A 25,211-nucleotide genomic window follows, 5' to 3' on the forward strand; every position below is an offset into this window, starting at 1 on the left:
ATTAAATTCCTAATTTACACATTATGTTTTCGTGGGCCAACCCATAACTCATTAGTGTTGAACTCACGAGGTATAAAGACCAACGCACGACGGGCGCCGGGGCGCAGTCACCTGCCTGGGTTAACAGTTCCTGCCGCGGGGGCAGGGAGGAAGGCGCGAGAAGGCCGCCGGGGCACCCACGAGGCCGAAGCTGGGGCGCGGGCGAGCCCTGGGTGCCAGGCCCCGCGTTACAGGCCGCGCTCGAAACTCTGCGGCCGAGAAAGTGCCGGGGCCGGCTCCCTCCCTTCACTCCCGGGTCTCGAGCGCGCGCGCGCGCTCACACACACGCACACGCACACACTCACACTCGCACACCCGGGTGGCCGCGCGGGGCTCCGAGCGGCGCAGGCCTCCTTGGCAGACATCTTCCTGTGGGAGGATTTCAAACGAGCCGTGAAAGCCAGAAACTACACGGGTTACAAACTCCGGAATCCCTGGCCGGCCCGGGCCCCCTTCCCACCTCCGACGCGGCCCCTCTGCTCGGCGCGGGGCCAGGAACCCACTAAAGGGCAAAGCGCGCCCGCCGACGGTGCGGGGAGACCCGGGGGGCGCAGGGACTGCCCGAAGTCCCGTCTCCCTTCCGACCCGGGGACCGGCGGCCGAGTGCCGCGCAGCCCAGCTCGGCCTCGTCCGGCTGGGGTGGCCCAGGGCGACCCGAAGCGGGGGGTGGGGTGGAGGGCTGGCCGCCGCTCTCCAGAGAACGACGTCACCAGGGCGCAGCTGACAGCCCCAGGCCCCGGCCAAGGCGCACCACAAGGCGGAGGGAGGCTGGTGCCGGGAAGGGCCTGGGGGCCAAAGGAAGCAGCCTTCGCGCTGGGGCGAGGCCCCAGGCGGGAGCACCGAGGCCGGCTGTCCTGGCGGCGAGGGCTAGGAACGGCCTCGCCCTGCGCAGAGCCGGCCAGGCCCTCGAGGTGCTCCGTGCCTTCCCAGCCAAAAGCCAGCTCCGCGCCGCGGCGGAGTGGGAGGGAGGAGGCAGGGCGCGCGCCCCGCCCTCGCCGCCCGCGGTCACAGGGGCAATTACACTCCTCGCTGCAGACGGTTACCAGCTCGCCCGCGCATCCCTCTCCCCCCTCCTCTCCTCTCTCCTCCCCTCCCCTCCTCCGCGGAACTGCTGGCTCCATCTTAGCGAGCGCGCCCGGGAAGCCCCGCCGAGGCCAACCGCCTCTGGGGACCTCCCCGGGTTGCTGTCGCGCTGCGCGCCCCCCAGGTCGCCCGGGCGAGCCCTCCACGCCCCGCAACACGTCCCACGAGCGCCACAGCCTCGGAAGCGGCTGTTGCGGTCCCGAAGGGGCGACAGGAGCCTTCTCCAAGCTCTGCAAGACCCCTGCAGCCCCTATTTGCCCCGCAATCCTGTCCCCAGCCAGTGCAGCCACCCCAGCGCCCCAAATCCCAAGCACGCCTCCGTTCTCCAGGTCTCTCCTGCGTCCGGCCGGTGTGCTTTCCAAATGCCAACTGGATGCCTAGACCACTTGTCTGAAACCCTCCGAGGCCTTTGCGTTACCAGACGTCCACTGCCACAAACAAACCGCGCCCCTCCTTCCTGCCGTGGTTTTATACTATTACAGAAGGTGTCTTTGAAGCTGTGAGTGAAAACTCAGGTTTTGGATTAAGAGCTTCATTTCCACCCAACTGTGATTTGGGGCAAATTTCTTAACCTCACTTTCCTTATCTGCAAAATGGGAGACACCGAGCCCATATAAATGCGGGGCTGTGGGGTTTAAAGAAGATAGATGTGTGTGGAAATGACTTGGTACAAAATCCTGGTGGTTAGCATGATTGTTACCATATGGCCAGAACTGTGGCGGCACTAAAGGTGAGGTGGCCTTCTTCCGACCAAGAGTGAACCCCTGCGGAGTCCAAGGCCGCAGCTCACGAGTCGAGGTGAGCCCAAGCCACCGGCTAGGCCTGAAGGGAGGACAGAGGAGTCGAGGGGCAGCCAAGGGAGCGAAACGCTCAGCCTTCGGCCTTTGCAAATGAATAGGGCTCTGTCTGCAACGCCTAAGGCTTAAACCTGGCGCGGCGGTAAATTTAGCCTGAAGGCAGCGCCTGCTAAGGGGCGGGGATGTCTCCTAAGGGGAAGGAAAGGGAACTGGGTAAGAAAATGGAGTTGCCTCCAGGAAGAGGAATCAGGGAGAGGAAACATTCAGGGCCGCTGGCAGTCCACTGGCAAAAAGAAATCGGGCGAGAAAGAAAAAAAAAAAAAAAAAAGGCTCCCCAGAAATTGGGCCACCGTGGGAGCCGCGAGACAGACTTCCCATCTGGGAAGGGCTGCCTACGGGTAATTGGGTTTGCTCGAGTTGCCTCTATAATTAATAAGTGATTTGACTTGGAGATTGGAAATAGTCGTTGAAAGGAAGCCGCGGGCGTAGGGGTGCGAGGCCCGCGAACCTCCCTCCAAAATCCAATGACCGCCGAGGAGGACGGTTTAAGGAACACGAGGAATGTGATAATATTGGCATCTAACCTTCTAGTGTTTGAGTAATTCGTTGCTTAGCTACTTTGGATAGGCCATTATTTTGCAAACTGGAAACATTTGCAAGTGGTGATATTTTGCTCCTGCCTGACGCAGGGGCTGCAAACCTACCTCGGCTCTGCTGAACTCTTCGAAATATATATGCATAAATTGTTCCTAATGAGACCATCTGTTTTTTATGGCCCCTCTGGAAGCAGGAGGAACCCGAAGACTGCTCTGTCTTGCAGAAATCTGTGGCCAGGCAGGCCCGGGAAATAAATAGGGAAGATTAGAAGGGTGTACGTGATTTAACAATATGCAGACAGGGGGTTCGGTGGCAAATGTATGCTTGGGCTCCCAGGGGTGCCGGACACTTAGGGTGGCTCTGGGCTGCCTGGAGCACGAGGATTCCAGCCAGCGAGCCTGCTAGAAGGCCCAGGGACTGTGCGGCTTTTCACAGCACACACGAACCTCGTTTTTGCATGCCTGGAACGTCACCAGAGCCTCCACGCGAAACCGCAAATCTGCCACCGCGCTGGGGGACCCAGGACACGTAGCCGGCGGTGGGGGGTGGGGGACGGCGTCGCCCACAAGCCCGGGCCTTCCCCTCCTCCCCTGCGAAGGTGAAGGGAGCCGAGCCTGGGGCACGGAGCCTGAGAACGCGCCTCACCCCACCCCACCCCCGGGCCGGAGCCCGGCGCTCACCGGAGGCCTGTCCCAGAGGCTGAGCTTTCTGCCCGACGCGCGTCTGGCAGGCCCAGCGGCGCGACCTGAGCCTGCACCGAGGGTGGCAGGGCAAACACTTTTCACATTACCCGGTGGTTGTTAATTGGGCAGTGCAAAAGACGCCGAGCCTACCCCTTTGTGGCGGGGGGGTTAAGAGTGGGCAGTGGGGGCTGCTTAATAATAGAGGGGCTGCCCTGGGGAGCCTCAGATATCGGTAACCCCCATGATTAATTCATAACTCTCCACTGCGCCTGGCACCGTCTCGGGTCTTTAATCGGTTCTGAATGTCAGCGAGGCTTCCCCGACAGGCTGAGCGCAGCCTTTTGAATGTGTTGAAAGTCGCTGCGCGCACACCAGGAGACAAAGTTGCCATCTGCTCCGGGGACCACGGCAACTGGGCGCTGGGAGGGGCCTTCCTCCCGCGGCTCCGGCTGCCCCGGGCGGCCTCCTCTTCCCGGCCGGCCCCAATCCTGCCCCAGAGCCAACACCGGCCCCCGCACCACCCCCGCCCCCCGCCCAGGGCGCACGCCCGGTGGAAACTCCGGCTCGCGGCGAAGTGGAGCGCTGCGCTGGGGCGCACGGGGAGCCTCGCCGTCACTCGGACCCAGGCCTATGCTAATGAGATTACGAACTAGGGTTGTTTATGTCCTCGGACCTGGGGGGGGGGGGGTAGGCGGGCAGATAAAGTGTGGAGGAAAGGATGACTTAGGGGAGAGGGGGAAGCCCTGGGAGAACAAAGCTCCGGGCCGTCGGCCTCCCAAGAGTCGCAGAAGTGACCGCCACGGGCTCGTGCACAGGCGGAAGCGGGGGGAGGGAGAGAGGCCGGGCCTAAAGCGCCCTCGCAGGTTTGGAAAACGCTGAGAGGGCACAGGGGGTGGGGAAAGTCGGAACCCGTAGCTAAAGGTTTGGCCCTTAGGCTAGTTTTTAAGGAAATGGATCTCAGGAAGGGGAGGAGGCACCACGCGCCCCGGAGAAGTGGGAGGGAGAAGCCCTGTCCCCCTCACCCCCCCCCCAACCCCCAGCTAGCAGAGCGTGTGCGGTGACCGACCTCCGCGCTCTGGACCAGGAGGGGGACGGAGCCGTCTGGCCGCCGCGGGCCTGTGCTTCCGCACCCCCCAGCTCTGCGCGTCGCCTGTCCCCGAGCGCCTCGCCTCCCAACTGTAATCCCACACTCCCGCGAGCGCTGGGGCTGCGGAATCGTTTGAGTTGGAACTGCATCAGATGAGAACGCCGGGAGGTGAGATCGGGTAGGAAATCGTGGAAACTTAAGAGTTGTGCGCCGTCGCCTCCCCCCCACCCCGCCCCGCGCACACACACATAATTTCCCCTCCCCCTTTCCAGCCGCCGCCTCCCCCACCCTCTCGATTCTTCAAGGTTTGCAGCCCAGTCCTGTCATATGGTTTTGTTTCTGTGCTGCTGCTTTTTTTCAGACACGAAAATTGGACACGTGGAGAATTAGCCGGGCTGGAGAAGCGCTGGGTGCAGACTCAAACAATGGTTTCCAGCAGCGGAGCGAAAGGAGGCACCTTCCCACCTCACCCCCAAAGGCAGCAGCCTCAGCGTATGGTGGGAAACACCCTCATCATTGCCCACCCCTCCCTCAGAGCCTAGGAAAGGTCCAGCGTGGACCCCTTCCCAAGACACACGCCCCTGGGGTGCGCCTGGACCGGCATGCTGGCTCTGAGATCATTGTGCCAGGGGTCTTTGGGGACTTATAAATTATAAGGGATTCTTTTCCCCTGGGAAGGTGTGGCATCAAAGACGCCACCCCGAATACTAAAGTTTACGGACCCAACCGGGCTCCGGGCTCTCCACTCTTTGGCAATTGTACCTTTCCTAGGCTGCTTGGAGCCTTCCCCCTTCTCGTCTGATGAGCCAGTCTCCAGGTGGCTGGGCCTCCAGAGCAGCTTCCTTTAGCCATTGTCTTCTCCAGAGGCCCCATGCTCCACGGCAACCCCAACCTTGGCCTCCAGCTTCTGTGAGCCCCCCCCCCCCCCACCAACCCTGACTCTGCTCCATTGGCAGCAGCCACAGCCCTCACCCCCAAACAGCTCCACTCGCCCAAGCAGGCCTGAGCACCTCGCCCGGGCACACACACCCCGCAGCACAGAAGCTCTGCCTCCCGGAGCTGGTTTCCTCTTACAGGCTCCTGTCAGAGCTGTTGGGGCTGTGGCGGCGCTTGCCTGCGGCTCCCAGTGCAGCCCTGGGTCTCCCTGCAGCGTGTGCGGCAAGCTGTGAACCGGCCTTCTCTTCCCTTCCCGCAAAGGTCAAGCCATCTCCTCCAGCATGGCCGTGGTGCACTTCTGGCCGCAGAGCTCCTACGCTGCAGCCTGGGTATGGAGATGGGGTGGGTATCCATGCAGGGGAGCAGTCCCCCCCCCAGCCCCGCGGCCCAAGCCAGTGGGGGGCAGGGACCAAGGGATGTGAGATTCAGGAAGGGAAACACAACACGGCAGACAGACCCCAAAAGCAGTTCAGGACTTGCAGCCTGAGACCGAAGAGAGGGAGAGAAACCCAGGCAAAGGCTGTTGGGCCTTGACTCCTGAAGGGGAGGCCTTCCCCCCCCCCCCCCCCCGCCAGGGGTTGCCCTAGGGGAAGGTGGGGAGAAATGGCCGCAGTGTCCGCACTGTGTCCGGTGCAGGTCCTGGGGCCCCACCACCTCCCGTCAGGCTGTGCTTCGCTCCTAGCAGGAGTCAGAAGCAAGCAAACCGTCCAGGACTGAGAATTCAGAGGCCTCGGGTATCAGGTCAGCGGCGGCGCCCCAAAGAGAGACCCCAAGAGAGGCCTTTCTTCCGCCGCAACCCCAGGGAGGCTACTGAGTTCTGCAAAGCCGCAGGAAGACTACAACATCCCGATGTGGAGAAAAATGAGAGGAAACGCCATTAAACTTGCTTCCTCCAAGGGGCACTACCCCCAGTTTTCTCTGAACTGTACCTAAAAAGTCAGGAGAGAGAACTCATTCACTTTTGTTTGGTTTAACATTGCCAGCTTCAAGTCAACCGTGGGCCCCCCGAAGGTTTCGTAAAATATTTAATCTAGCTCAGACAATTTCCTGCAGTCCCTAACCGGACCACCCCACTTACTGAACAACTGCCAAAAAGCAGGCTTGGCTGCGGGCTGGCAACCGCGGGCCTTCCAGCGGCCTGGCCGGCCTGTACCCTGCACGCAGGAGCCTGGACAAGGCCCTTCACAGAATCCAGGGACACCAGGTCTGGGTTACCTGGGAGGCCCAAAGCGGTAAGGAAGGAAGAAGCCCAGGAAATGAAGTTAAAGACACTTGCTTTTCTCACTAAGCTTGTGCTGTCTGTATGACCCGCTGGCCCTCACCCTCCCCGAAGTCTGTGAAATGGGCCTGTGGATGTCTCACCTCTCTGGCGTGCTCTGCGTTTTGGAGAGCAGCACTGGGGGGGGGGGGGGACTCCCTGTGTGCCTCCCTGCGCCCTCTACTCTCATCCCTTCGCTGTTTTCCTCCCAAACATCTCACCAGGGAACCTAGCCAGCCAGAAAGGGATCCTTCGACTGCGCTGAGCCTCAGCCCCTTCCAAACGTGAGGCTCACGGGGAGAACTCCTGCTCTGCCCAGTTTCCATTCCTGCTTCCAGAATAACGAGCCGAAAACATGTGTACTGTAAATAAAGCCTGTCTAAATAAAGCACTCGGGTAAAGGCTGCCGAGAAAACACTCGGCATCGCTCTGTGCTCAGAGCGTGAGTCAGCTTCCCAGCTCCCGGGGAACAATGGAGACCTTGCCAAGGGTCCCCTCCTGTCAATCCCTGAAGGCCCCCAAGCCCATGTAGGTGGTGGAGACGACGGCCCATTGGGACCGTCGACCTGGAGATTCGGGGGGGGGGGGGCGGGGGGGGGGGCGCTCCCGACGGCCGAGGTTGGGGTCCAGCCCCGGCGTTCGCGCCGCCAGGAATCCGTCTACCCGCAGCTGCCGCGGAGGGGTTGAGGGTTAAGCAAACACCGGGCAGAAGAGCGAGCCTGGGGTGCTGTGGGGCTGCTGCCCTCGAGACGCAGACACGGGAGAGAAGGAGACGCTGGGGGCGCTCGCTACGGAGCCTCCCGGAGGGAAGACGCCCCCTCCTCATTCCCAAGCCGGGCCCTCGCCCACTCGGCTGGCCGCCTCTCTCCTCCGCAGCCTCCCAAGTCTCAACGGAAGCGAGCGTAGCAGCTGCCAGTCACCCCACTCCTTCAGCAGTCCCCATAGGCCCATACGCGTACACTAGCCGCCCCACACACATGTGCTGGGGACTCCGTGTGCGCGCCAAGGCCCAGTGAAACGGCGTCCCTTTGAGGGAGAGCGGTTTTGGGACTCGTGGCGGCCTCCGCGCCACGTCTTCTGTCCTCTGGGTTTCCGTGCGGAGCTGCGCACCCCCCCCCCCCATAGGGTTCCGACTGGGGCGGTGGCCTCTGCTCCGGCGTGGGGCCGGTGGTTTCCCCAGGCCCGGTGACCTTGAGGGTCAGTGATCCACCCCGCAGGCCCGCGGTTTCCGGAGTCGCGCGGCCGGCCCTTCCTCCCCGCCTCTCCGGCCAAGGCCGCCCAGCCGCGTCGCGCTCAGCCCGCCGGCTCCCGAGCCCGAGCGGGGGCGCGGGGGGTGAAAGCACCGAGGGCCTCACCCACGTCCTGCGGACACGCGCCCCGCTGGGGCCCGTGCTGGCGCTCCAGCAGCCTGAAATGGCCAAATCGTCCCTGGGCAAGGTTGGAGGCGAGGCTTTGGGAAGAAGGCGAGGAAAACAAGTGAAACGGGAGGGGCGGGGTGGGGTGACGGCTCATAAATCACCCAGCCCCACCCTCGGGCCTCACCGCAGAGGCGCCCCAGCCCCGCGGGAAATGGAGGGTCACTCGGCCACTCCTGGCCGACCTCTGAGCTCTCCCAGAGCCAGCGCCCCACCCTGAGCTCAGGCCGCGCTAGCACCAGCTCCCGGCCGGGATCGTAAACCACCCGCCCGATTCGGCGGGAAGCCGCCCTTGGACGCAACGCGCATCCGCCCAAGGGGAAGTTTATTTATAGCTTGTAAACGTAAAGGAAACCAGACCGCGCTGGCTCGCCGCGCTCCGGCTCCTACGCTCCCCACCTGCCCACCAGGGAGGGCGCGGCGGGAGGCGGAGGGGGTGCCTTAGTCTCTCCCTACTCCCCCCCCCCCATCCCCGCTCCGCTCCCGGCGGAGAACGGGGTAGGGTCCTAAGAGGCTGGCAAGCCTTAAATTCCTCTCGGGGTGCCTATCGGCGCCGTGAAAGCCAGAAAGGACAGAGGACAGGGCCCGGGCACCGGCGTGGCGAGGGTAGGGACGGCCGAGCTGTCCTAGTTGGCAAGCACCAGCCGGCAGGCCCGGCAGTGCAGCGCGGGATTCCGCAGCTCCCGCTCCGGGCCCGGGGAAGTCCTGGAGAGCCCGGGATGGGGGCGCTCCGGGAGCTTCTCCTTGGAAGGCGGGATGCTTCCCCCGTTCCTCCCGAGCACGTGTCCTCAGCAGAGCCGGCAAGCGCTGCGCGCCTGGGGCTGCGATCCGCGGGTGACAGCGGCTGAGAGCGCCCCTCCCCAATCCCCACCCCCGCCGTCGCCGCTTCTCCTGTGGAGCTCGACGCTCTGGGGTGCGCTCGGGGCAGGCCCGAGGAGACGGAGAAAAGGAAAAGTGTTGGAGAGATTAGGGAGAGAAGACATTAAAAAGCCTAGCCCAGAATAGACGAGCACTCCCCCCCCCCCTCCCACCCCGGCCCCAGCGGCTTCTCCCAGTCCCAGCGGAGCGCACCCACCCCCAGCCTCGGCCCGGGCAAATTCGTGTGTATGTTGTCTGTGTGTGTCTGTCTGTCTGTCGTGTGTATATCTCTTGTGTGTGTGTGTGTGTGTGTGTGTCTGTATGTCTGTCTCGTGTGTGTGTGTGTGTGTGTGTGTGTGTGTGAGCGCGCGCCCGCGCGCGCGCGCCGGGCGGGCAGTTGCGAAACGGGCTCTTGGCTGCAGCGCGGCATAATGGAGGTGGCTGGAACAATGCGCGCTTTGTGCGCGCGGGGAGTTGTTTTCCACCCGCCTCGCCCCCCTCGCTCGGGCCGTATGGCACTTTAATCCCCGCCACGGCTCGGCACAAATGCACTTGTGTCCTGCGGGTCACCGGGGGCCGTGCGGCTGGAACCGACCCCCTCCATCCGCGGACCCCACCGCCGGCTGCCCCATCTTCCTTCCTGCGCACCCACCACGGCCACGATTCCCGGCGTAGCCCGGTCAGCCGGCTTGGAAGCTTCCGGGCCCGCGGGCCACTTTTCTTTTCCGAGGAGACGGCGCGCGCCCCACCCCCTTCCTTCGCGAGCTCACACAAACACACATTTGGGCCGACTGCAGGCCCCACACTCGCCGCCCTCCCTCTCCTCGCCTCCATCCCGCCCCCGCCCCGTGCTCCGGACTCCTGCGAACAATAGTAAATGTCAACAGATTCCGCGCGGCGAGTGTCTGACTCGGCCGAGATAAGGGTGCGCGGTTGGCCCCGCGCTCCGCGCCGCCGCGGGGGGAGCCCGCCCTGACCCCGGCAGGAAAGAGCCGGCTGTGACGAAAGCCATGCCCGAGGTGGGGGGGGGGGGAGGTCGGGGGATAGGAGGGGAGGCCACCAGTCCCAGCCCGGTGGGGGAGTCTCGCCGGGAGACCAGGCCCTGCCCCGCCCCCACCCGCTGAACCCGGTGCTAATCGGGGGCCGCTGGGCACCGGGAAAGCGGCCGGGTCGACGTGGCGCTCGGGCCTGCTTTCAGCTCACACCGGGTCCGCCAGAAAAACGCTGATCCGGATCGGGACGCGGGCAGTTTTCGCCTTACTGGGAGCCGGCACCCGAAAGACGCGCAAGATTCGAGTGCCTGTCTCCGGAAACTCATTAAAAAAAATTTTTTTTAAGCGCGCACACTTTCACAGGTCCTCCTCCCCGGTCGTCCGCAGCCCACCACCCAACCGAGTTAAAATTCGCAAATTGATTCTCACGCGTTGGTATTAATGGGTTGTTCCTCTTAAATTGTTGCCAACTTTGCTAATGGATTATTATTTAAATGATTTCTTTTTTATAAAGTACGTGTTGTTTTATAGATGCGTATTTACTTAAAGAAATCAACTGCATCTATTAACATATTAAAGAGAGAATAAAGCATCGGGGCCGGTGTAATGTACTGTTCAGCCTTACTTTGGGTGCTCGCGAAGATAGGAAAATCTTATTTGTTTAATAATAAGTCACTCATGAATATGCAAATGGCATCGGTGCAGTACCTCACTTCTGTCACTATTAATGAGTTGCAAATTAATGTGACAACAAAAGGAAAATCTATTTAGTGGAGGAACTCGGTTTCCTACCTGGGGAGATCACAAGCCGGCCGGGAACCTGGATCTCCAGGAAAGAAGGGAGCGGGCACGGGTGCTTCCTCACCCAGTCTCTTCCTGGAGCCTCCGCTATTGTTTGGTCTCAGGGACGCGCATTATCGGGAGCCCCTTAAAATTCCTGCCCCGGCCCGAGGAAGAAAGGCTGCTCCAGGGTAATTAGGGCCAAGTGTGATTAATGGAAATCAGCCCACAGTTTGAAGTAAAGCAGTTGGTGAGGCAGATTTTGGAGGGGGAGTCTCCCCCTCCCCCCTCCCCCGCCCAGCTTAAAGATTCCCCAAAGCCTTTTCGGCCTCGGTTGCTTTGGGCAGTTAGGACCCATAAGGACCAAATCAGGCCTCGCAGGCCTGACCACAGGTTTTAAGACAACACCCTATGTGCCTGCATTTTACGAGGTGACTCTGCTGATGGGGAGTTTCAGAGCAGATCGGCTCTTTTTCCTACCGACCTACTTCCCAGAGGTTACAGACTGCATTCTGCTTGGCTCCTTTCTGGCCCGCACATCACAGCCTGTTTTTATTTCATCGATGGATGCTGGAGAGAATGTTTCGAATCCAGTGAAGTTTGGAAACGTCTCTGAGAAAATAAATAAATAAATGCTGAGCTGCCCAGAGCGGTAGGCTAATAGTTCAGGGGCCTGGGTAGTATTTCAAGAAGCTGTTTGACTCAGGAACCTTCTGGGGAGGTGCAAATAGTCTATATCCAACCTGACTGACGGCTACACGGTCATATACAAATGTAAAAATTCATCGGGCTGCGCACTTAGGATTTGTACACTTTACTATGTGTGAGTTATATATCGTGTTTGGGCTATCTATGACTATGCGAGGCCGCCTCAAAGCTTAGTGGTGTAAACAATAATAATCATTTCTTTTGCTCAAGACTCTTGAGACGGCTCACCTCTGCGCCACTCCGTGTCAGCTGGGACAGCTCAGCTGGAACGCGGGGATCCGTTTTCAAGATGGCTCACGCCCACGGTTGGCCAGTTGGTCCTGGCGCTGTTTCTTCTCTATGTGGGCCTCTCCAAAGATCACTTGGGCCTCCTCGCAGCATGGTGGCTGGTTGCCAAGAGCGAGCACCCAAGAGAGAGGGGGAAATGGAAGCTGCCAGTTACTTAAGGCCTGACCGTGGAAGCTAGCAGTGTTAAATCCTGCCACAGTCTATTGGCCAAGCAACCCAGCTTCCAGGGGTGGGGACGTCGTGGGCCCTTCCCTCTTATCTCTCAATGGGAGGTGAGTCAAAGAATCTTGGGGCTGTGTTTTAAAACTGACACGTAACTCACGTTAAATGAAAACAATATGTGCCTCCACGTTCTGCCTTATGTCTCACGCCTCCTTTACCTGCTTTACCCACGCGGGGCGCAAGCTCGCAAAGCGCGAGATTGTGATCTGGGCAGAAGTCAGATGCTTAACCGACTGAGCCACCCAGGCGCCCCTCATTTTCTGTTGAGTAATCCCTACACCCAACGTGGAGTTCGAACTGATGACTCCGAGATCATCAAGAGTCATATGCTCTACCGACTGAGCCAGCCAGGCACCCCTCCTAAACATTTTCTCAGTCTGAAAATAAAATTATAGGGGCGCCTGGGTGGCGCAGTCGGTTAAGCGTCCGACTTCAGCCAGGTCACGATCTCGCGGTCCGGGAGTTCGAGCCCCGCGTCAGGCTCTGGGCTGATGGCTCGGAGCCTGGAGCCTGTTTCCGATTCTGTGTCTCCCTCTCTCTCTGCCCCTCCCCCTTCATGCTCTGTCTCTCACTGTCCCAAAAATAAATAAACGTTGAAAAAAAAAAAAATTAAAAAAAAAAAAAACTATTTCAGGGGCGCCTGGGTGGCGCAGTCGGTTAAGCGTCCGACTACAGCCAGGTCACGCTCTCGCGGTCCATGAGTTTGAGCCCCGCGTCGGGCTCTGGGCTGATGGCTCAGAGCCTGGAGCCTGTTTCCGATTCTGTGTCTCCCTCTCTCTCTGCCCCTCCCCCGTTCATGCTCTGTCTCTCTCTGTCCCAAAAATAAATAAACATTGAAAAAAAAAATTGAAAATAAAATTATATATAGAGAGAGAGCTTGTTTTTATCGTCTTTTCAGGCATTCAGATACTTGAATGGACAGTTAGGACCCTCATAAACGAAAACCTCCCTGAAGACTCAAACATTTATAAATCAAACCAATTACATTTGTAAATATAGTGAAGCTCCACTTGTCTTAAAAAAAAAAATTTTTTTTTTTTAACATTTAATTGTTGTTGAAACACAGAGGACGAGCAGGGGAGGGGCAGAGAGAGAGGGAGCCACAGAATCCGAAGCAGGCTCCAGGCTCTGAGCTGCCAGCAAGGCTCGCCAACCGACGCGGGGCTCGAACCCACCGACTGTGAGATCATGACCTGAGCCAAAGTGAGATGCTCAACCGACCGAGCCACCCAGGTGCCCCGCGAAGCTCCAGTTGTCTTAAACAATTGCCACTCTGCTTAACGAGTCAAATCTGAATTCTCTCTCCCTGAAAACTGCTGGCCTAAAGTCTATTGTACAATTTCAAGTTGGAATCATAAGGCGAATTCTTTACTAACTCCCAAGTTTACATAAACATTACGAGGTAAATGGCACACGCGGATTGTTCCTGAACTTAACACCCAAATATTACTACAGTACGTTCGGTTGATTTAATCTAACCCCTGTTCATTCTCAACCTTCCCAAGGTTAAGAGAACTCCCTCTGGGGACCCTGTTTGGGCCTCTCAAGGGTGTTGAGGTTACTCGATGTAAAGACAAATTTAAGGGTTTGGAGGAAGCAAGAGATTACTGGCTATTCTTTCACTGGAATGGAGCCTAGGGAGGTGGGTGGGGTTGTCGAAACCTACTGGGATATGACCCTTTGTCTCCGACCAGGCTATTTTACAACTGAAGAAGGTGCGGAGACTTAATAACACTGTGAATACTTGCCTTCTCGCCTACAAATGAGCACAGAAACTTCCCACCTAGGAAAGGGACCACCCCCACCCCCACCCCAAAAGCCGGGTTTGCAGCCATTTGCAAACGTATTTCAGTATTCCCTATCTATACATGTTTCTGTTCTTGAAATTTGCCTTTAAATGGGTTGGAATATCTCGCCCATTCCTTCATTTAACTAATGAGTTACATAAGATCTTGGACACGACTTCATTTTACATTTGTATGAGAGTCCTGATTCTGCCTTCTTGGGAATCTTTGACGTTGGTCGACGGTTCCTCATGCTATATAGATAATATTTGTGGCCAGCTAGAAATCGGAGGCCGGGATGCAGGGTACGGGCCCTACAAAGCTCCAGGGAGAATTTGCTTACACCCCAGACAGACCCCAACAGAGCCCGGTTAATCCTGTTTATAGTTACTATGACAACCGAAGCCTCCAAGGCTTATTTTCCCAACCTCGGGTTCCAAGTTCAAGGTAAATCCCACGCTGCTTCTGTCCTAACACTCTGTCATTTGATTGGAGGAGAGGGAAGTACATGGTTACCGCCCATGTTGCCTCAACGCTCGATTGGATTCAATTAACTTATTTACCGCCTGTGGTGGTTTTTAAATATGTCCACAAGTTCCTTGATACTCCTCCCTTCAAAGGGTGGAGCCCGATTTTTCCTTCCTATAGTTGTGGGCGGTACTCAGTGACTCACTTCTGATGGATAGAATGCGACAGAAGTGACTGTATGTGACATCCCTGAGTAGGATATACAAGGCATTGTGGCTTCCTGGTTGCTATCTGGGGGAAGCCAGCTGCCACATCCCGGGCACATTCGAGCAGCCCTATGGACCGAGCCGTGTGTCAAAGTGCCGAGGTCTCCTGCCAACAACCGTGGGAATGAGCCACCTCGGGAGAAGGTCTTCAGCCCCGGCAGAACCCTCAGATGACTGCAGCCCCCCCCCCCCCCCACCATCTGGACTGCAACCTCGTGAGAGTCCCGGAGCCACAAGCATTCGGCTAAGCTGCTCCTGCATTCCTGACCCACGGAAAGTCTGAGATAACAACTGTTTGTTGTGTTAAGCCACGAAATTGTGGGGTGGTTTGTTATGCAGCGATAGATAACTAATACATGAGTCAGTCCTGCATTCGGACGAAGCTCTAAACCATTCTGATACCGCGAAACACATTTCTGTTGTGCCTAGATGGGTGGATGTGCCTCTTGTAACCCCAAAGGAAGACACCCACCCATTTCTCTCAAACCCGAGAACCCTTTGCAGAAAGCCATGAGGAATGTGACCTACATCACATGTTTCCGGCAATAACATTAGGGATGAGAAACTAGCAGAAGAAGTAAAACAGTTTTAAATAGTCCTTTGATCACTTTGCAGTTGAAAGTCAGATCTTTGTAAGAATTCATTACCATTTTAACTTACAGAGAGGAACCATTCTTGGAGACAGAGTCAAAATGAGACGAAACACACATTCATACCCTATAAGAAGCCACCAAAAGTGTGAAAAGCAAAAACAAGATGACTAAGTTCTAGAGGAGCGAATCTCCTATAGGTATGCCCCAAAGTGCTGTTGAAAGATAAAAGAACTTCTTTTCTATGTGCATGTGGTATTTTTCAACAACTGAAAGGATAAAACATTTGAAGGGTGACCTAAATGACTCAGGGTGCTTCCTGTCCCAGGGACGGGGACTTGGTAGTGTCGCTAAGACTCTCCTTCTCAAAAGGAGTAGGTAAACCATCACATAGTCAAATTACTGTGTCCCACTCCTTTCTGTGAGCTTAGATGGGAAAAAAGAATCTGTGTGTGTGCACGCGCGCGAGTGTGTATTTCACAGTCGTCCTCAAACGATTTGAGTAAATCCAGGGGCGCCTGGGTGGCTCAGTCGGTTAAGCGTCCGACTTCAGCTCAGGTCACGATCTCGCGGTCCGTGAGTTCGAGCCCCGCATCGGGCTCTGGGTTGATGGCTCAGAGCCTGGAGCCTGCTTCCGATTCTGTGTCTCCCTCTTTCTCTCTCTGCCCCTCCCCCCGTTCATGCTCTATCTCTCTCTGTCTCAAAAATAAATAAATGTTAAAAAAAATTTTAAAAAAAAAGATTTGAGTAAATCTGTAAAAAAAAAAAAAAGAAAGAAAAGAAAAAGGAAAAAAATGTAGGGGCGGGCACTTGGGTGGCTCAGTCGGTTAAGCATCGGACTTCGGCTCAGGTCATGATCTCGCGGTTCGTGGGTTCAAATCCCCGCATCGAGCTTGCTGGTGTCAGTGTGGAGCCTGCTTCGGATCCTCTCTCTCTCTATTTCTCTCTTTCTCTCTCTCTCTCTCTGTCCATTCCCCCCCCACACACACACACACACTCTCCCTCTCTCAAAATTAAAAACATTTAAAACAATGTAATACACCGGTACAAAAGTATAGGGGCGCCTGGGTGACTCCGTCGGTTAAGCGTCTGCCTCTTGATTTCCCCTTAGGTCATGATGTCACCCTTTGTGAGGTTGAGCCCTGAGTCAACCCGCTGCGCTGACAGTGTGGAGCCTCCTTGGGATTCTCTCTCTCTGCCCCTCCCCCCCTAGTGCTTGCACTCTCTCTCTCTCTCTCTCTCAAAATAAATAAAGCTTTAAAAATGATTTTAAAAACCCACTGAGTGATACACTTACGATACATGCGCTTTGCTGTGTGTGTGCTGTCCTCTGATAGAATGTGTAAGAGAAAAACTCCATCCTTCCATAGAAGAATTGGTTAATCCAGCTCAGGGCGGGAGCTTCAGGGAAGCTTCCTGGAGAAGGTGATGCCGGCCTCGTCTTCCCAGGTCAGTCCGTGCCAGCCTTGGGGATGAACGCAGAAAGCGTTCGCAGAGGGTAGAAATACAAAAAGCAAACCCAGCGAGGCTGGGACCAGCGTGAGCACCGGGGAGCTTATCCTATGACACTGGCAAAGTAACAGCGGCCAGGAGACAGGCCTGCTTCTGGAATGTTTTTGTCATGGAAACTTGTTTCCCCCTCTCTCACACAGTCGACTTGGGATCTGGAAGGGATGGGATTGCATTTGTGTTCTAGGAAGCTTCCTCGGGAACCGGGAAGTGAGTGGGGGGGGGGGGGCAACAGGCATGACTGAAGACTGAAAGAAACTTCCGTGTGGTCCAGGCCAGGGGCTCCGGGGCCTGACCCACTGGGCTCTGAGGGTGGAGGGGAGGGGAGAGCGCTAAGGGACAGCAAGGGCTGTGGTAGAAGAAAATCGAGGAAGGGAGAAGAACGAAAAGGGGTATTTTAAAAAAATTTTTTTTTTTCAACGTTTATTTATTTTTGGGACAGAGAGAGACAGAGCATGAACGGGGGAGGGGCAGAGAGAGAGGGAGACACAGAATCGGAAACAGGCTCCAGGCTCTGAGCCATCAGCCCAGAGCCCGACGCGGGGCTCGAACTCACGGACCGCGAGATCGTGACCTGGCTGAAGTCGGACGCTTAACCGACTGCGCCACCCAGGCGCCCCGAAAAGGGGTATTTTTAAAGCTTCCGATGGAACACATTTAAAAATATAGTCTGCTCAGCTGTCTCTAAAAGCAACTTCACTGAATCCTTAAGAAGGACAGAATTGGCCATCAAAGGGATGCCCCGATTTCTCTCTAAACTAGGGCTTCTTCGCTCGGGCTCTGCAGCTGGAATTTGGGGGACTTGTGAACTTGGCTGGGACATCTTTTTATTTTTCTTTTCATTAGCCTTGAAATGAAAGGGAGCCTTTCCTTCGGCCGTGCACCAGCGACTTGGTCACCAATCAAAATCACCGATATTTTCTTATCGTATGACAGTTGGTGCCACGACCTCAGTATATTGATGACACTCATTGCTAACTCAAAATTATGGTATTTGTTAGACCTGCTGCTAGATCTTGTTATTTAATTCCTAATTAAAGAGGCACATCAGTTAGTGGTCTGGTTATCTTTGCTACGTAACATTTTTTTTAATTTTTTTTTTAACGTTTTATTTATTTTTGAGACAGAGAGAGACAGAGCATGAACGGGGGAGGGGCAGAGAGAGAGGGAGACACAGAATCGGAAGCAGGCTCCAGGCTCTGAGCCATCAGCCCAGAGCCCGACGCGGGGCTCGAACTCCCGAACCGCGAGATCGTGACCCGGGCTGAAGTCGGACGCTTAACCGACTGAGCCACCCAGGCGCCCCCCGTAACATTTTTTTTTTTTAACATTTATTATTGAGAGACAGTGCACGAGCAGGGGAGGGGCAGAGAGAGGAGGAGACCCAGAATCCGAAGCAGGCTCCAGGCTCCGAGCTGTCAGCACAGAGCCCGACGCGGGACGTGAACTCACGACACAAGATCATGACCCGAGCCAAAGTTGGACGCCCATCCGGCTGAGCCACCCAGGCGCCCCAAACTGGCTCCAAATTTAATGGCTGCAAACAGCAACCATCATTTCTTTTCCTCTTGAACCTGTAGTCTGGACAAGGCGTGGCGAGCTGTTCTGTCTCTCTATTCCAGGCAACGTCCTGGAGGCCTCAGATGGGATGATCCAAATGACCGGGGCTCCTTGGGCATCTGTCTGTGCCTCCATCATGGCAGCCTCTCTCTCTGCCCCTCCGTCTCTCTAAACAAACAAACAAACAAACAAATAAATAAATAAAGAGTGCTACAGAGAATAAGGAAGAAGCTGCCTGGCTTCTTCTGACCCAGCGTTAGAATTTCCAGAATGTTGAGGGACGCTTGGGTGGTTCAATGGGTTAAGCGTCCGACTTCAGCTCAGGTCACGATCTCCCGGTCCGTGAGTTCCAGCCCCGCGTCGGGCTCTGGGCTGACGGCTCAGAGCCTGGAGCCTGTTTCGGATTCTGTGTCTCCCTCTCTCTCTGCCCCTCCCCCGCTCATGCTCTGTCTCCCTCTCAAAAATAAATACACATTAAAAAAAAAAAATTCCAGAATGTTGAGCGGGGCCGCATGGGTGAAGGGAGTCACAAGATACACACTTCCCTTTACGAAATAAATAAGTCATGGAGATGTCATGTACAGCAGGGCCACAGTAGTTTAGAATGCTATGTTGCATATTTGAAAGTTGCCAAGAGTAAACCTTAAAAGCTCTCATCACAAGAAAAGAACAATTTTGTACCTGTCTACGGTGACGTAGGTTACCTAGACTTATTATCGTGACCGTTTCACAATATACCAAGATCACATCACTGTGTTGTACATCTGAAAGGAACAGAATGTTATACGCCAACTGCACTTCACTTAAAAGAAAAAGTTCCAGGATGTGCCTTCTGCCATGTTCCGTTGCTCAAGCAAATCTCTTACTAAGGTCAGCCGAGTTACGTGGGGCGGGAACACAGACTCCTTCTCTCCGGGAGGGAAGTGTCAAAGAATTTGTGGTCACATCGACGGTAGCACAAATTTGTGCGGTTTGGGCGTTTTGATAACATTTTTCAATATACCTGGTTTCCTCTGTAATTGTATTGTTTTATCGTGTCGGTTATAAAACACTCGGCCGAGAAGGGGTTCATAAGCTTTATCAGAAGGGCATGGGGGTCCATAATGGAGAACCTCTGCTCCAAAATGTCCCTCTGACTTATAAACATCCTCCTTCTGTCCATAGACAGTTACAAAATGGTTCTTTTCTTATGATGAGACCACTGGGATATTGCCTTCATTGGCCTCAGAAGAGCCATCGGGCTGTTCCTCCTCAAATCCTTCTTCCAAAGACCTGAGCCAAAGCGAAGATTTGGACACTCAACCGACTGAGCCAGCCAGCCACCCCCCAGTTTCTCCTTTCTGAAGCCCAGATTCATTCATTCACCCATCTACCCATCCACTCATCCATCCAGTCAATGAATCAAACATCCTATATGGCCAAATGCAAAATGATGCCCTGTTTTCCTAAGAAAGTCCCCGGGCGCCTGGATGACCCAATCGGTTAAGCCTCGGGCTCTTGATTTCAGCTCAGTTTCGGGCTCCTGGACTGTGAGATCAAGGCCTGAGTTGGGCTCTGCGCTGACAGTCCGGAACCTCCTCGGGATTCTGTCTCTCCCTCTCTCTCTGCCCTCCCCTGACCTCTCTCTTTCTCTCAAAATCAATCAATATTAAAGAGAGAGAGAGAAGGTCCCCAAACACTTTTTATAACTACCTCAAACTTTTAGGCGGCCAGTGCTAGATGGGAGGCAGGCAGCAGGACTAAAAGGGCTGGAATGTCACACATCGTTGGCAGGCACATATGTTCCTCACTAGAGGTGGCCAAAGGCCTCCCTCATTCACCACACGGGCCTTTCCATAGGGTAGCGCACAACACGCCTGGTCGATGGGTGGATGGAAGTGACAGACAGAGTAACCATATGTCACAGAGCCTTGTGACCTAGCTGCCAGAGTCATACAACATTATGTCCCCTTTATTCCTTTTTTTTTTTTTTTAATTTTCAAGTGTAAGTATTTATTTAAGTAATCTCCACACCCGCCATGGGGCTCAAACTCACGACCCCAAGCTCAAGAGTCACACGCTCTTCCGACGGAGCCAGACCGGCGCCCCACGCCCTCCCCCCGCCCCCCTTTATCCTGTACCCCAGCAGCCTGCTACAATTTTTTTTTTTTTTTGGACCGTCACAGTTACCTCCATGTATGTGAAAGAACCTCTTTTTCAAATAACGGATTAAGTTGGGACTGTTCTGTCCGACCATTAGGCTCTGCTCTGTGTATTAGTGGCCCCCACAACTGAGCCACAAACTGTTGCTTTTGAGGGCAGGCTTTAGAGGGCTTGTTCACAACAACAGGCAATATTTGTATTGTAACCGGGAACAATGACTAAACCTTGGTTAACCTTCTTTGCCTCCACAATGGACTGAATGCTTGCCCCTTCCTTCGGGCAACACCCCTCCCACCAAATTCATATGCTAAAACCTAACCCCCAAGGTGCTGGCATGGGGAGGTGAGTCTTGGGGCAGTGATTAGGTCCCGAGGGTGGAACCTTCTAGTAAAGGATTAATGCCTCGTAAAAGAGGCCTCCTTGAGTGCCCTGGTCCCTTCCACTTTGTAAGGACACAGTGACAAGAACCAGGAAGTGGGTCCTCACCAGACACAGGATCGGCCGGATCTGGGAGCATTAAATGTCTGTTTATAAGCCCCCCCAGTGCATGGCGTTCTGTAACAACAGCCCGAACTCAGACAATTCTCCTTCCTTCCTTCTTTCCTTCCATCCTTCCTTCTTTTCTTTCTTTCTGTGTCTTTCTTTTTTGTTATAAGGCAACTGTCACCACGCCAATGGATCGGTAAGTTGTGGACTGTCCACAGAATGGAACACTACAGAACACGGGGACAGAACAAGCTACAACCACGCAGAACCACGTGGGCAGATCTCACAAATCGCACGACGAGCAAGAGAAGCCGAACGCAGAAGAATACACACAGCCTGCTTCCATTTCATACAGTAGAAAAACCGCGCCAGCTAATCTATCTTGGCGGTCAACAAGCTGGGGGTTGTCCCTGCTGGGGACGCAACTGGAAGGGGGCACAAGGTGCCTTCTCGGGGGGGGGGGGGGGGGGGGGGGGGGGGGGGCTAGCTAGCTATGTTCTGTTTCCTCTGACTGTTGGTTACATGGGTATGTTCAGTTTGTGAAAACCCATGTACTCATCAATGCGTACATTTGCGATGTGTGTACTTAAAAAAAAAATTGTTTTAATGTTTATTTATATTTGAGAGAGAAAGAGCGGGGGAGGGGCAGAGACAGAATCCAAAGCAGGCTCCAGGCTCTGAGCTGCCAGCCCAGAGCCCGCCACGGGGCTCGAACCCACGAGCCGTGAGATCATGACCTGAGCTGAAGTTGGCACCTCAACCGACTGAGCCACCCAGGCGCCCCTGATTGTGTACTTTCTTGTGTGTTACATCTCAATACAACAGTTTGACACGAACGTTGATTGTGTGCTACTGGGGCAATAGAAACACCACGAAAGAGACCATGCCCTTGCTGCCTTCCCAGGGCTTCCGGTCTGACAGGGTGGACAGATCATAAACGCACAACCACATATGTTTCCATGTAATCATGTGCATGATTGTTATTTACAAAGAAATGGAGGGGGGTGACACCTGAGTGGCTCAGTTGGTTGAGCGCCTGACTCTTGATTTCGGCTCAGGTCATGATGGCATTGTTTGTGGGTTTGAGCCCCGCATCGGGATCTGCCACGAGGGTGCAAAGCCCGCTTGGGATTCTCTCCCTCCCTTTCTCTGCACCTCCTCTGCTCGCTTGCTCTCTCTCAAAATAAATAAATAAACGTTAAAAAAAAAAAAAGTAATGGAGTGTGCCTGGTTGGCTCAGTCAGTGGAGTGTGTGACTCTTGACCTCGTGGTTGCAAGTTCAAGCCCCACATTGGGTGTAGAGATTGCTTAAAAAATAAAATCTTTAGGGGCGCCTGGGTGGCGCAGTCGGTTAAGCGTCCGACTTCAGCCAGGTCACGATCTCGCGGTCCGTGAGTTCGAGCCCCGCGTCGGGCTCTGGGCTGATGGCTCAGAGCCTGGAGCCTGTTTCCGATTCTGTGTCTCCCTCTCTCGCTGCCCCTCCCCCGTTCATGCTCTGTCTCTCTCTGTCCCAAAAAAATAAATAAACGTTAAAAAAAAAATTAAAAAAAAAATAAAATAAAATAATAAAATCTTTAAAAAAAAAGAAAAAAGAAAAGAAATATGTGCTGGGCCAAAGAGTTTTTGAAAAGGGAGAGAGGAATCGGATACAGCTTCCTTGGAAAAGTGAACTCAAGCTGATCCTTCAAATGCCACCAGAGTGGGGGATGGGGGGAGGGAGTGTTTCCAGGCAGAGGGAACTGCATGTGTGAAAGGAGAGAAGGAGGACCAAGATGAGTGAGGAGACCTAGGCAAGAGCTGAACCATGCAAGCCTTAGGGCCCACTTCTCTATAAAAACCATAGAAAGTTCTAGAAAGTCAAGAGCAGGAGGGACTGGAGGGGATGGGCCTTTGCAAAGGACTCTCAGGAAGCAGGGTGGATAGGGACTGAATGAGAGTGGGGGAGGGGAGCTGTACGGGTGGCCAGAAGAGACAAAAGTGGGGGTGTTTAGGAGGGAGGGAGAGTTGGCCATTGGTTGGACTGATCCTGGGAGAGGACCACGCCCTGGTTCATGGTGTGGACAGCTGGGAAGGTGATGCAGCCACTTATCAGATGGGGAACCCTGGAGGAGGAGCCCTTGAGGAAGTGCGATCACAAGGTCAATGTTGAACAGTTTTGAGTTTGAGGTACTTGGGCAAATAATAGGAATCCTTACAGCAGGTACCATGCATTTAGCATTGAGTAATGTAATAATGTTACATTTGTTTCAGGTGTACAACACAGTGATTCAACTTCTCTATATGTTATGTTCTGCGGGCTACAAGTGCAGCTGCCTTCTGAAACAAAACGGGGGGCTCCTGGGTGGCTCAGCCGGTTGGGCATCCGACCTCGGCTCGGGTCATGATCGCACAGTTCACGGGTTCGAGCCCCGCATCGGGCTCCGTGCTGACAGCTCGGAGCCTGGAGCCTGCTTCACATTCTGCGTGTGTGTCTCTCTCTCTCAAAAATAAATAAACACCAAAAAAATTTTTGAACAAAGTGGAAGGCTTCAGGAACCTGCATGCCATCCTGGAGCAGGGACCATACTAATCTCTGCATTGCTCCAATTTTAGTATATGGGCTGCCGAAGCAAGCATTCTGCGGCTCATTCTTAAGGTAAACTGCTATATCAGTTAGGATTAGGGTCGGTTATGTGGCACAGAAAGGCTATAATAATAGTTGCTTGACAAGAGAGATGCTTTATTTCACATAATCCATGATCAACTTTGAAAGTTTCCTCGCTTTCTAGTTTAAGATGTTCCAGACTCAGCTGGTACTCAGCTTGTACCCCAGGTCTGGAAAAGTCCTGATTCTTTTCGGGGGGAAAATGGTATTTAGAGGCCACAGGTTAGGGGCGCCTGGCTGGCTTAGTCGGTAGAGCACTCAACTCTTGATCTCGGGGTCATGAGTTCAAGCCCCACGTTGGGCATAGAGCTTACTTAAAAAGAAAAAAAAAATAAAGGCCACAGTTTGCACACTAGGATTTCTTTTTTAAAATTTTTTAATGTTTATTTACCTTCGAGAGAGATGGAGACAGAGCTCAAGCGGGGGAGGGGCAGAGAGAGAGGGAGACACAGAATCCAAAGCAGGCTCCAGGCTCCGAGCTGTCAGCACAGAGCCCAACACAGGGCTCGAACCCATGGACGGTGAGATCATGACCTGAGCCGAAGTCAGACGCCCAACCGACTGAGCCACCCAGGGGCCTCTGGACACCAGGATTTCTAAAGGGGTGCAGAATGTCCAGAGCCAAGGCTATTATTTCCAGCTTCCTTTGCAGCTATCTGTGAGCATATACCTAAGTTCTCATCGATGAGATACAAAGGGAGCTGTTGGAGATGACTTCTGGGACATAAGATTTGTCCCTTCCTTCCTCCTGCTGTCTGGAATGTGGATACGATGGCTGGCACTCTGGCAGCATTATTGAACCATGAGGTAAGAGCAATGTGGGGAGAGAGACAGAGCCAAGAGAGATGATATGGAACCCAGCACTGCTTACCTCTAGACTTCCCCGACGTGAATGAGATTTCAACTTCTATCTTATTAAAGCCACTATTATTTTATTCATGTGCTGCCGTTGTTGTCGTGCACCCTTCTGGTTTGGGCCCTCAAATCCAAAGCTATCCCTTACTGATATAGCAGGGTGCTGATTAAATGCATCCTAGCACAGCAACATGCCGTGTCAACAATCAGAAATATTAACAAGGAAGTATACTTATTCACATCGAAAGGTGTTTACAATATATTGTTTTATTTCCTTAGTTTTAAGTTTATTTATTTTGAGAGAGAGACAGAGAGCTGGGGAGGGGCAGAGCAGCACGGAGGTCCATGTGGGGCTCGAACTCACGAAGAGATCATGACCTGAGTTGAAACCAAAGGTAGGACGCTTAAGAGACGGAGCCACCCAGGCCCCCCTCCAATATATTGTTTTAAAAGCTGCTTATAGGGGCGCCTGGGTGGCACAGTCGGTTAGGCGTCCGACTTCAGCCAGGTCACGATCTCACGGTCCGTGAGTTCGAGCCCCGCGTCGGGCTCTGGGCTGATGGCTCAGAGCCTGGAGCCTGTTTCCGATTCTGTGTCTCCCTCTCTCTCTGCCCCTCCCCCGTTCATGCTTTGTCTCTCTCTGTCGCAAAAATAAGTAAACGTTGAAAAAAAAATTTAAAAAATTAAATAAAATAAAATAAAAGCTGCTTATAGGGGCCCTCGGGTGGCTCCGTCGGTTAAGCGTCCGACTTCGGCTCAGACCATGATCTCACGGTTCAAGAATTCGAGCCCCACATCGGAGTTTGCGCTGACAGCTCAGAGCCTGGAGGCTGCTTCGATTTTCTGTGTCTCCCTCTCTCTCTGCCCCTCCCCCGTTTGTGCTCTGTCTCTCTCTCTCTCAAAAATAAACATTAACAAGTAAACTAATAAAAAAATAAAAATAATAAAAGCTGCTTATAAAGCAGATGGAGAACAAAACAAAACAAAACAGATACACGCACAGAAAAAGAAAGTCGAAAGCATATTCCCCGAAACCTTGCCTCCCCCCTCCCCGTGGGCCTGCAGTTCATTTGTATAATAAAAAATTTAAATTTTTTAAATTAAAAGAATTTTTTAAGCCAACGATTGGGAGAGTTCCCATAAAGCGCAGATTTCTGGCTTCGC

At 54.4% G+C, this 25,211-nt stretch overlaps 2 long non-coding RNA genes and 1 other non-coding gene across 3 annotated transcripts; 2 read left to right on the plus strand and 1 right to left on the minus strand.

Annotated features, from left to right (window-relative positions):
- The first annotated feature begins 3,886 nt into the window (after nt 1-3,886).
- Nucleotides 3,887-4,978, plus strand: LOC121026089 (uncharacterized). The gene is made up of 3 exons (XR_005788260.1): nt 3,887-4,192; nt 4,284-4,464; nt 4,648-4,978. It is a non-coding gene; the product is annotated as an uncharacterized LOC121026089 (long non-coding RNA).
- A 119-nt stretch (nt 4,979-5,097) lies between these two features.
- LOC121026092 (uncharacterized) lies at nt 5,098-6,897 on the plus strand. The gene is made up of 2 exons (XR_005788261.1): nt 5,098-5,551; nt 5,908-6,897. It is a non-coding gene; the product is annotated as an uncharacterized LOC121026092 (long non-coding RNA).
- A 16,163-nt stretch (nt 6,898-23,060) lies between these two features.
- On the minus strand, nt 23,061-23,162 carry LOC121026195 (U6 spliceosomal RNA). The gene has a single exon (XR_005788297.1). It is a non-coding gene; the product is annotated as a U6 spliceosomal RNA (small nuclear RNA).
- Between the last annotated feature and the right edge of the window lie 2,049 nt (nt 23,163-25,211).

The sequence above is a fragment of the Herpailurus yagouaroundi genome, unplaced genomic scaffold (assembly GCF_014898765.1).
Source record: "Herpailurus yagouaroundi ecotype Mexico unplaced genomic scaffold, PumYag 67793, whole genome shotgun sequence".
In the NCBI taxonomy this organism is placed as follows: Eukaryota; Metazoa; Chordata; class Mammalia; order Carnivora; family Felidae; genus Herpailurus; species Herpailurus yagouaroundi.